Source organism: Orbicella faveolata, unplaced genomic scaffold, assembly GCF_042242905.1.
Source record: "Orbicella faveolata isolate gen_17 unplaced genomic scaffold, um_ofav_v1 contig_1, whole genome shotgun sequence".
In the NCBI taxonomy this organism is placed as follows: domain Eukaryota; kingdom Metazoa; phylum Cnidaria; class Anthozoa; order Scleractinia; family Merulinidae; genus Orbicella; species Orbicella faveolata.
In genome coordinates, this window is record NW_028301536.1 from 6,450,631 (window position 1) to 6,460,000 (window position 9,370).

At 38.5% G+C, this 9,370-nt stretch overlaps 1 protein-coding gene and 1 pseudogene across 2 annotated transcripts in view; both read left to right on the forward strand.

The window, feature by feature from the left end:
- Positions 1-2,194: 2,194 nt before the first annotated feature.
- LOC149117862 (uncharacterized) lies at positions 2,195-2,898 on the forward strand (annotated as a pseudogene).
- Positions 2,899-8,053: 5,155 nt separating this feature from the next.
- The window catches only part of LOC110042328 (NLR family CARD domain-containing protein 4-like), a 20,062-nt gene continuing 18,745 nt past the window's right edge, over positions 8,054-9,370 (forward strand). The window contains exon 1 of one of the 2 annotated variants that reach the window (XM_089286753.1): positions 8,054-8,135. The gene's annotated coding sequence lies outside the window, so the exon portion shown is untranslated. The remainder of the gene's footprint in view (positions 8,136-9,370) is intronic. The other variant, XM_089286758.1, reaches the window with a different exon arrangement.

Consider the following 9,370-nt stretch of genomic DNA (forward strand, 5'->3'; position numbering starts at 1 on the left):
GAGGAAATTCCGGATAAACGAAAATAAAAGAAGATACTTTTCGTACACCTGGACTGAAGATAAACAGCACTGGCCGGTTTGTTTTTCACAATATGTCCTGCTATCGGTAATGACTTTCAATTTAGTTATGTCAATTTCGATTTCCGGGCGCTTACAGCATTTGGGATATTTTGCCGGAAACGAGACAGGCTTCCAAATCATTGTACTTGTAGGTAAGCCGTGAAAACAACCAAAGCAGTTACGAGTGCCGTATAATCGCTTGAGCTTTATAGTTGTAAGGTTCTCCTTTCATGGAATGAAATAGTGTAAAGGGACGCATCATTTGCCATCAATGAATAGTCAATACAAATGAATATATGAAAGTTCATATATTTGAACTGCGAAGAATGATATAAAGATATGATTGATCATCGCAGTTATGCACACAACTTTTAAAGCAGTTGTGAAATTAAAGCCTGAAAAACTTCAGGCCTGCGATGATCAATCATATCTTCAATGAATGGTCAAGTCGCGTAAGGTCAAATCAATTTTACCGACTCTCTATTGATAGCAGTTTTATTTATAGAGCTGACAGAGTTACGTGCAAAAGTGAAGGTTTACTTAGTTACTTAAGTACAATTAGGAGAAGACCAAAACGGAAACAGCATAAACGCAAAGCAAACATAATATAATGGTTAAATGCTCTCTGTTCGATCAGCTGGACAAACATTTTGCTTAGCTCAAACAACTAAAGCTCAACAAAGGATGTACCAGCATTGCAAATTTTGGATGACAGTACTTGCTTAACTTAGTGTTCATAATTCCTGTTTGCCCTTTTTTTATTATTTTTTTTCTTTCAATTAGAAATCTGACAAGCATGGAGTTATGATATGTAAAAAGCTGAAAGTTGTACGGTGGCAGCTGTTGAAAGCCAATCACTGAACTTTTGTACAAGTTGCATGTAAGATGTGAACATTGTCCAGTTTGTAATTTAAGAAGTACAAGTAGAAATCATTATATAATTTTGTTTCGATCGAGATTTAATAGAATTTTACTTGCACACTAATGCAAATTCTGAATGGCTATGATAACGCAAACAATCAGCCAATGGCTGGTGGTCGTGTGCAGAAAAGCGAGGTTTTTTTTTTCCTCTGGGCTTTCTCGAATAACTAGTTATTGACAAGCGTAACTGACAAGTGCTGTATTGACTGAGCTTGTTCACTGGACGACAAAATTTAATGTCACTCCAAGGTTTGGAGAAAAATGGTCGAGGTAAATCCCGAAGCCGCTTTATTAAAAAATGCAATTTTGACTGTATTTTTTAATAGTGCTCCGGTGACGAAATTCGCATCATTCCTATCTGAGCCATTTTAAAACATAAAAATTTAGTCTGTATGAGACGGAAAAGGTTGTTTACTATTTTCAAATATCTTTTTTCGTTCCAGAGATATTCAAGTTTTTAAAATATGCAAATTAGCCAAGCGATGACGCCATCACTCAACCAAATTTTGATCAACTCTAGTCGAACGTTTATTAAGCGGCCACTCTTGGGGATGAAACAACTGGCCGCTTACTAGAGGTGGCCGTTTAATAGAGGTTCACACGAAAAACAGCGTTGGGCGTGGTCCAGTTTTCAGTTTATCAAATATCAGTACAAACAAATGCAATCGGAGAAAAAGTGGAACAATGATGGTTATAATACAGTCCATAACGCTAACAAAAGCCAAAGAAACAATTACGTAGTAATTATGCAGTAAAAACAAACTAAAACTAATCAAATACTGCTAAATATGTGTTTTTACAGTATTCCACATTGTCATTCTTTTAACTTCAACTGGCTAAAAACATCCAATTTCAAATCTTCCTGGCCGTAATAGAGGTATAAAACAAATCAAAATCACCCTTGGGACGGCAAGAAGCTGGCCGCTGCCGCTTAAAACAGGTAGCTGTTTAATAGAGGTTTCTATTACAGCGTATAGCTGACAGTTTTTCCGGGACCGTTTGCCCTGTGGCGATAATGTTGTGCTTTTCTAATAGCTTTAGACAGCAAAAAGCTTTAGTCACATCAATTTTGACTTAGAAAAATCTGTTGTACTGTTGAAATGCTATTTTCCCGCTCAATGAAATGCAAGTACATCCGAGACATTGTTAGTTTGAATTGCGAGCAAAACATGGTTACGAACAGAGTCAAGAACATCAGGTCAAATTTGCTTTTATGCTTGATCTAGCACATCGTTTATCTTCGCCTTGGTCACATTTTTACGACGAATGTGACTGTTTGAAGACAGTATTCTCACGTTTGAAGTATCCCAAACACCTCCTTAACTCTACCATCACAAGTTTCGTTGACTCAAAGGTTTGCGACCAGCAGCAGCCTTTATCACCATCTATAGAGACAGATGACACGGTTTGAGTAATTTTGCTATTGAAAGACCAAATCTCAGCAGATATTGTGAGGAAACAACTAAAGGATTTGAGCCTAAAAGTACACACCACCATCCAGCCTGTGTTTGTGAGCCGAAAAATTGAACGAGAACTAAATGTGAAAGAAACAAAGCCACTAGTTGTAAATCAGCAGTGTGTTGTTTATAGTTTTCAATGTGACCTGGGTTATGTAAGTTACACACGTGGACATTAACATAATCGTGTAAAAGGACGTAAACAACAATCCTTCGCCATGACCAAAAACTACAAGATCGTGCACGGGACGATGCCTCGGGACCTGTTAAACCGTTTCGAAGTGTTTAAAAATGCAGGAACAAATTTGACTGTTTGGTGATAAAAATGCTTTTTATAAGAGCTTTAAAGCCAAATCTCAACGTGCGATCAGACTCCATTCGTGCGAGAGTATTTTCTTCCCTTTTATGTCAATTCTTTTGCGCCAAAATCGCTTTAACTGCTGTAACTTGCATGATCTGATATATTTTTTCTTGATAATGGAGTCATGACGACTACGAAAAGTTGGATTTTATCATTCGGTTTTACCGTTTTATGTTTAAAAGAATAACGTAAGATAGAGTATTTTACCTGCTATGAAACAAAACTTGTGCTAGCTTAAAAGAAGTAAAGACAGACTTTTTAATTATTTACTACTGATTAGTATCACCATAATTAAAACTAATTGTACATATACCGTTAGGTATAGTAGATGTTATGTGTATCTCAGTTGACGTTTTATGAAAATAAGTGTGCTTTGCTGACATGGTTTGGATTTTTTGTCACAAATGTGCGATTAAGGTGATCTACATTATAAATGTGGATCTAACCGTATTTGTAACAATTTTAACCCTCCTTAAAGTGTTTCTTAACATCTTTACAACTCTTTAGGAGCTGAAAGTTAACTCTTCAACCATTATTTGTACCTTTAAAACCCAAGTCGGGACCGGCAAATTGTCGATCCTGGCCTGACTTCTGATGCGGCGGGCTCGATTGGCCGGCCGCACTTCGAAATGGAAAATAATATATACATCGCAGCCTTCCTAATCGTAGCTAGACTCCGAATAGGCCATTTTACAGTTGTGTGCTTAGTTACCTGGCCTATGAATGCAAGCGAGGCTGAAGGTGACCTTGCTTTGATACAGACCTCCCTGCTTTTCCTGCCAACTAGTTAGCACAAGAACAATTTGATTTACACAACAAAAGCAAGAAGGTCTGTATCGAAACAAGGTCACTTCCAGCCTCGCTGCCATTCAAAGGCCAGGTCACTGAGCAAACGACTGTAAACAGTCTATTTTAAGGCTAAATGATACAGTTCTCTAACTGAAAAGTCTTGTCCATTTTTAATGACATATGAATCAATACGTCTCTTGAGTGTTATAGCCCGGTTTCCGAGGTGACGTCACTAGTGGCTTGACCCAGATCCCACAGGTTCTGAACAGAGCAATTACAAGTTCAAACGCCTGTAGAAACGCAGGGATTTGATCAATCGAGATATTTTTTCGCTGAAGTAGTTGGAGGACTGACTGGTAGATTTTATTAAAGGCAAAAAAATTGGGGGGTTTATGGCTTTAATTTAATAGGAGTCTCAATAAGACACAGATGTCCCCCGCACAAACAATAACAACTGCATGAACGGCAGAGAAAGCAAACGACCGCGAACGGCCGAAAACAGCGCAACTGAATAAACAGAAGGTCAAAAGTGCAGAGAGACGCTCCCAGCCCAAGCAACTAAAGGGAATTTGAGCAACAACGACAAAAACACTTTGAAAAACGTCTACTAAAATACAATTTAATACATTTAACCTACGAGTTGAATTGAGTTGAGTTGAGCTGAGTTAAATTGAGTTGGGCTGGGTCGAGCGGTGTTGGATTGACAGGACATACTTTGTTTCTTTGTGGAATAGTTATGTTGCCGCCGCATTCAATTCTTTTGTTATTTTTCCCTGTTTGTATGCCCATTCTTTCCGTTTTCATCGCATTCTTTTCGTTTATCTCACTTTCACGTAATGAATATTCTGTTAGGCTTTTTCGCATAATTTCATTTTTGTTTTAATCCCAGACCTTGTTGCATGCATTTTTCTAATATATTTGTTCATTTCCATTGCAATGTTACAGTCATTCAGTTTTAATTTACCGTCTTCACTGCTTTCCTTTGAGTATCGTTTACCTTTGTCTCGTTATTTCTATTTCTTTTATTGTATTCGTTCATAACTTGTAATTTATTTTGTTTGTAGCAACTACTCGCTTTTCATCACTTTGATCGTCTTTCACCGCACTCTATCGTTTAAACTGTACATTTTGTGGCTTCGATTAACAGTAGCAAATTATGTTTTTACCATGTATTATGATAAAGTTTCCATATAGCGCGAGCTCTGATTGGCTGAAACAGCGTGCTTTATCAGAGAACAGAGCACGGATTGATGACGGTAAGCTGGCTTTCAAATTTTTGCCCCAGAATTTTGACAAATTTCACCCAAATTAAACATTTCCTGTGACTCGATTTAAACGAGCTCTATGCCCGCAGTAAATATGGCTCACGGAGACCATTGTTAGCAACAGTAGTGTACAACTGTACTAAAATAACAAGCTTTGTTAGATTCCCGCCGACAAAACGCGCAGCGAGAAAAACAAATTCTCAACCTAACCAGTGCTTTAATAAAAGACATTTTGTTTGTTAAGAGGGCAAAAAGTATGCTTAAGAAGTAAAACAACGACAGAAAACAACAATTGAGCTATCTCTGTTTATGATGAGAAGCTATATTTTTGTAAAAATGCTCAATTGCTCAAACAACATTTACATGCAGTTGAGTAACGCTTGTTCTCCGGTCATCTCAGCGAAGTGAATCGAGGAGTGGTCAGTTTAAAGCTTGCTCTGATATTATCTTCTGTGCTCGGAATAGAACCAGTGGGAGCAGTTTAGTCTTTCTAACTTTTTACGCTAGTTCGCGCAATCTTGCTGCAAGCGGCTGCGAGCCGTAAATAGCTGTAGCTCCTTTCAAATTCAACTCAGCATTTCACATCTTCATCCGCGAGCTCTGAGCTTGTTTCGTAATTTCCACTGGAAAAGTGCACGTTTTCATGAACCACAATACGTCCGGATTCCTCTGGACTACAAACCTTTACCTGCCTTTAATTGGATCCTTATATAAAAATTATCTAAACAGCGAACTTTGAAGGCATCGTTCTTCTGTCGAAAGCCGCTCGAAACTAATCGAAACTGAAAGCTTGGCTGAAGTCCAGTTTCTGATTGACAGCTGTCGCTTCGTTAGCCAAACAAAGTATTTTGAACAATTCCAACAAGGATTGTGATTGGCTTATTTTACCGTGCGTTATCAGAGATTATATAATAACCCAAGTTATTCTCGTGTTTTGATTGGTTCTCGCCTATGACCTATTAGAGGACAGATGCACGACTGACGTCATCATTTCAAAGTTTTTCCCCCTGTGTTTTAAAATGGCGGAAAGTTTTGAGAGTTTAGATAATATTTTACATGACTGGGCAGACGATAAGGTACAAGAAAGTCTTGTCCAGGCATTGAACAGCTACCAGAAGCATAGTCCGGCAGAAAGAAGAAAGATAAAGCCGTTTCTGTTTTAGAAAATGACTCAGAAAAAATGCTCGAGCAGTCTCAATCGGCAGTCGAGCGAGACTAAACCAAACACAAATTAAAAATTAGCCTTGGTAAGCCGAGAACCATTGCTTTATCTCGAATTTAACAAACCCAATAAACAAAATGTTTATGAGATTAATTTATTTAAAACATTGAACTTTTCTCAGTCTCAAAATAATTGTTGACACAGTGATTGTCTGGAATAAAACATCAAAACCACTTCTTAAAATCAGTTAAAATAAACACATAACCTTGCTTTCCGATGCGTATGTTCCAGTCCCTTTCAGGGCACAGCAGCGAGCAAAGTATAGCTCACTACAGCTCACGGCCAACTGTATCGCAGCTAAAACGTGTCTTCGACACTATTTCAAACTGATTTGAGAATCACCAACCACAGAGGACACAAATTTCCACCATCACTAACGCTCCTTTCATTCAAAACTCGAATCGAATGGCCTCCAGGTTGACCGCAGCCGCAATTTTTCCGAGCGTAGTTTTTGAACTCCTATAATATTCGAGGCAACATCCAAGCTTTTCGACTCACAGGGCTGCTCTGATGACAAAAACTGACTTGACTTATCCAGCATTTTCTTTAAGATTTGTAGATTTCGCAGTTCAATTCTGCTTTCGCTGTAAGTTTTCATTCCACGAGAAGCGACGCTCGAGTCAAGTTTGACAGTGGCGTGATTTTCCTGGACCAATCACAATTCTTTGCTACGCATAGCAACCAATGAGAATGCTTCAATTTGTATAGACAATAGATTACGTCAAATGGCTTTTTTCGTGTTCGCCAAAGTGGGCAAAGGCCGGCTTTCGAGTTATATTGAGAGATTTTGAAATGAAAAAAGTTTTATCTGTAGTAGTTTGTTTCGTTATTATATAAAACAAATAGATTCCATGTTGCCGTGCGTCTGTTCATTAATAGATCACAGAAGACGTCAAAATGTGGTAAGAACATTAGTGACACACTCGGCTATCGCCTCGTGTGCCACTTGTTTGTTCTTACCACATTTTTACGTCATCTGTGATCTATTACTGAACAGACGCACGGCAACATGGAATCTATTTGTTAAATAGAGCACGGCTGACGCCACTTTTACTCGTTTGGAAAATAAAGTTTGGTCTGAAAATTCAGGCGAATGCGTGGGGAAATTATTGGATTCTTTATCATGAAACAAATAAAGAAGCCTAGACTGTACTTAGGAAGCGGTTGAGCACTCAGAAAGTAGGAAAAAACACTCGACTACGTCTCGCGTTTTCCCCTATACTTCTTTCGTGCTCTACCGCTTCCTACGTGCTTTACAACAGAACAGAGCACAGTCGAGGCTTCTTTATCTGTTAATTAATCTTAATTAATCTCCTGACCTCCGCCGTTTCTGAACGCACCCGCGAGACCGGCCACTATCCCATTTGGAATGAGGTCAAGTTTATTGATCGAGATCCTCACTGGTACACACGTAGGGTCAAGGAAGCTATTCACATAAGACTTCACCCTAACAACATCAACAGGGATAGTGGAATTGAAATTCCTGAAGCATGGATACCCACGATCAAGAAACACAACAACAGGAGAACGGTACAACAGCGGACCACTGAGGGAACAGCTACTCGCCGGAACAATGGAACAATAGGAGGATCGAAATGCACCAATCACAGCCGACCTTTGTGATATAAATGATACCGTGCAATCAGTCGACCTTATCGCCTGAAGAAGACTAGCAGTAAGCAGTCGAAACGTCGCGATCTACATCTCAAGTGACTACATCGTGAGACAAACGATAATACACTTTATTATTGCATCTACCACGATGAATAACAACAACCTTTTCCTCGACATTCTTATAGTTTGCTATAATAAACACTTTATTCCGTCTGTATTGGGGGATTTAGGTCTCAGTCTTTCTTTGCAAATGTATGGAGTTCACGAACAGGTCGGTCATAAACTTACACTAAATAACTCGACCAATACAGACCTCATGTTAGTTCAATTCCTGTCATTTTTGGATATTTCGTGTGTCCTACATGACATAGTCATGTGATTTATACACGGCTCTTGTTGTAGAAACCTACGCCACCAGGAACACTCACCAAGGAGGTCTGTTTCAGGTTTGTTCAATGTTGGTTATACATTTCAGTTCATATGAGAATTATCAACTGATAAATGCACACTGCGTGCGTTTGGATCTTTAGATCTTTAACTATGGCAATACAAGATCCGCTTAATCGGTAACTTAATCGGTAAAGAGCAACATGAAAGCAAACGTCCGCTGGAAGCGTCTTTTCCACGGCCAGATTTACCGAAATCGAAATTCAAAATACCGCCCAATTTCTATACAACAGAGCCAAAACAATTACAATGATTACGCTATGAAGTGGAGTCACTACTATCGCTAATCACAAGTTATTTATAAAACTTTCATGCAAATTCAGTTACTTCCGCTTTTGGTTTCTGAATTGAGGAATATAATCTCTAGACGTGCAATAACCTGGTAGAAATTATTACATGGGTACTTTTTAGATTGTTGGCTTATGTCTGAAATAGGTACGTGAACAAGGAATCTCTGTCTATTACTGCTTGAATGAATACTGTGATATTTTTTATCATTGCAAGTTTCCTGGTGACAGAGCGATTTCAGTTTAGAGTAATGAGTCGTCTGCAAAATATGCTAATGTTTGAGTTTCGTGTATTAAATTAACATTGTCAGTCAGGCAGTCATAATAATCGTCACGCGATCTTTCCATGCTGCGAAGGACATGTTGGGCAACTGATCCCGAAACGTAATCAAAGAATTCAGGCTGTGGTGAGCTCGTGGATGTAAGGTAATTTAGAGATGAAACATTAGTGGAGTTGCAATTACGATCTATTATTCACGCAAGGTCGCTCATATTGAACAAACCTTAAGCTTTGTTCGTCGGTTTTTGCAGCACACGTACACATACATAAGGGTACCTATGTTGGAAATATAACTTATAGTTCAATAAAACAATAGAGTTTATGTTCGCGGGTATAAATATGTTTTGGGACCGTCTCAGACTCGTCTTAGGCCCCGGTCTAAGCCCGAGCCGTTCCAAAACATATTTATGCCCAAGAACATAAACTCGACTACTATTAGTATCACTTTAGAGGGCATTCGAAAAATAAACACTGAAAAAAATGACAACAAAAACAGTCTGAACAATCACGCGAGCGTTTACAAGTTGAATGGCTTCTATATTCCCTCAATGAAAATACACGATACATTAAAATAGCTGCTTCGAAAAAGCTTATTTGTAAGTGTTGAAATTAATTGTACAACTGCCAAACTGACACTTTGGTGTAATTATCATAATTGGTTGAACTG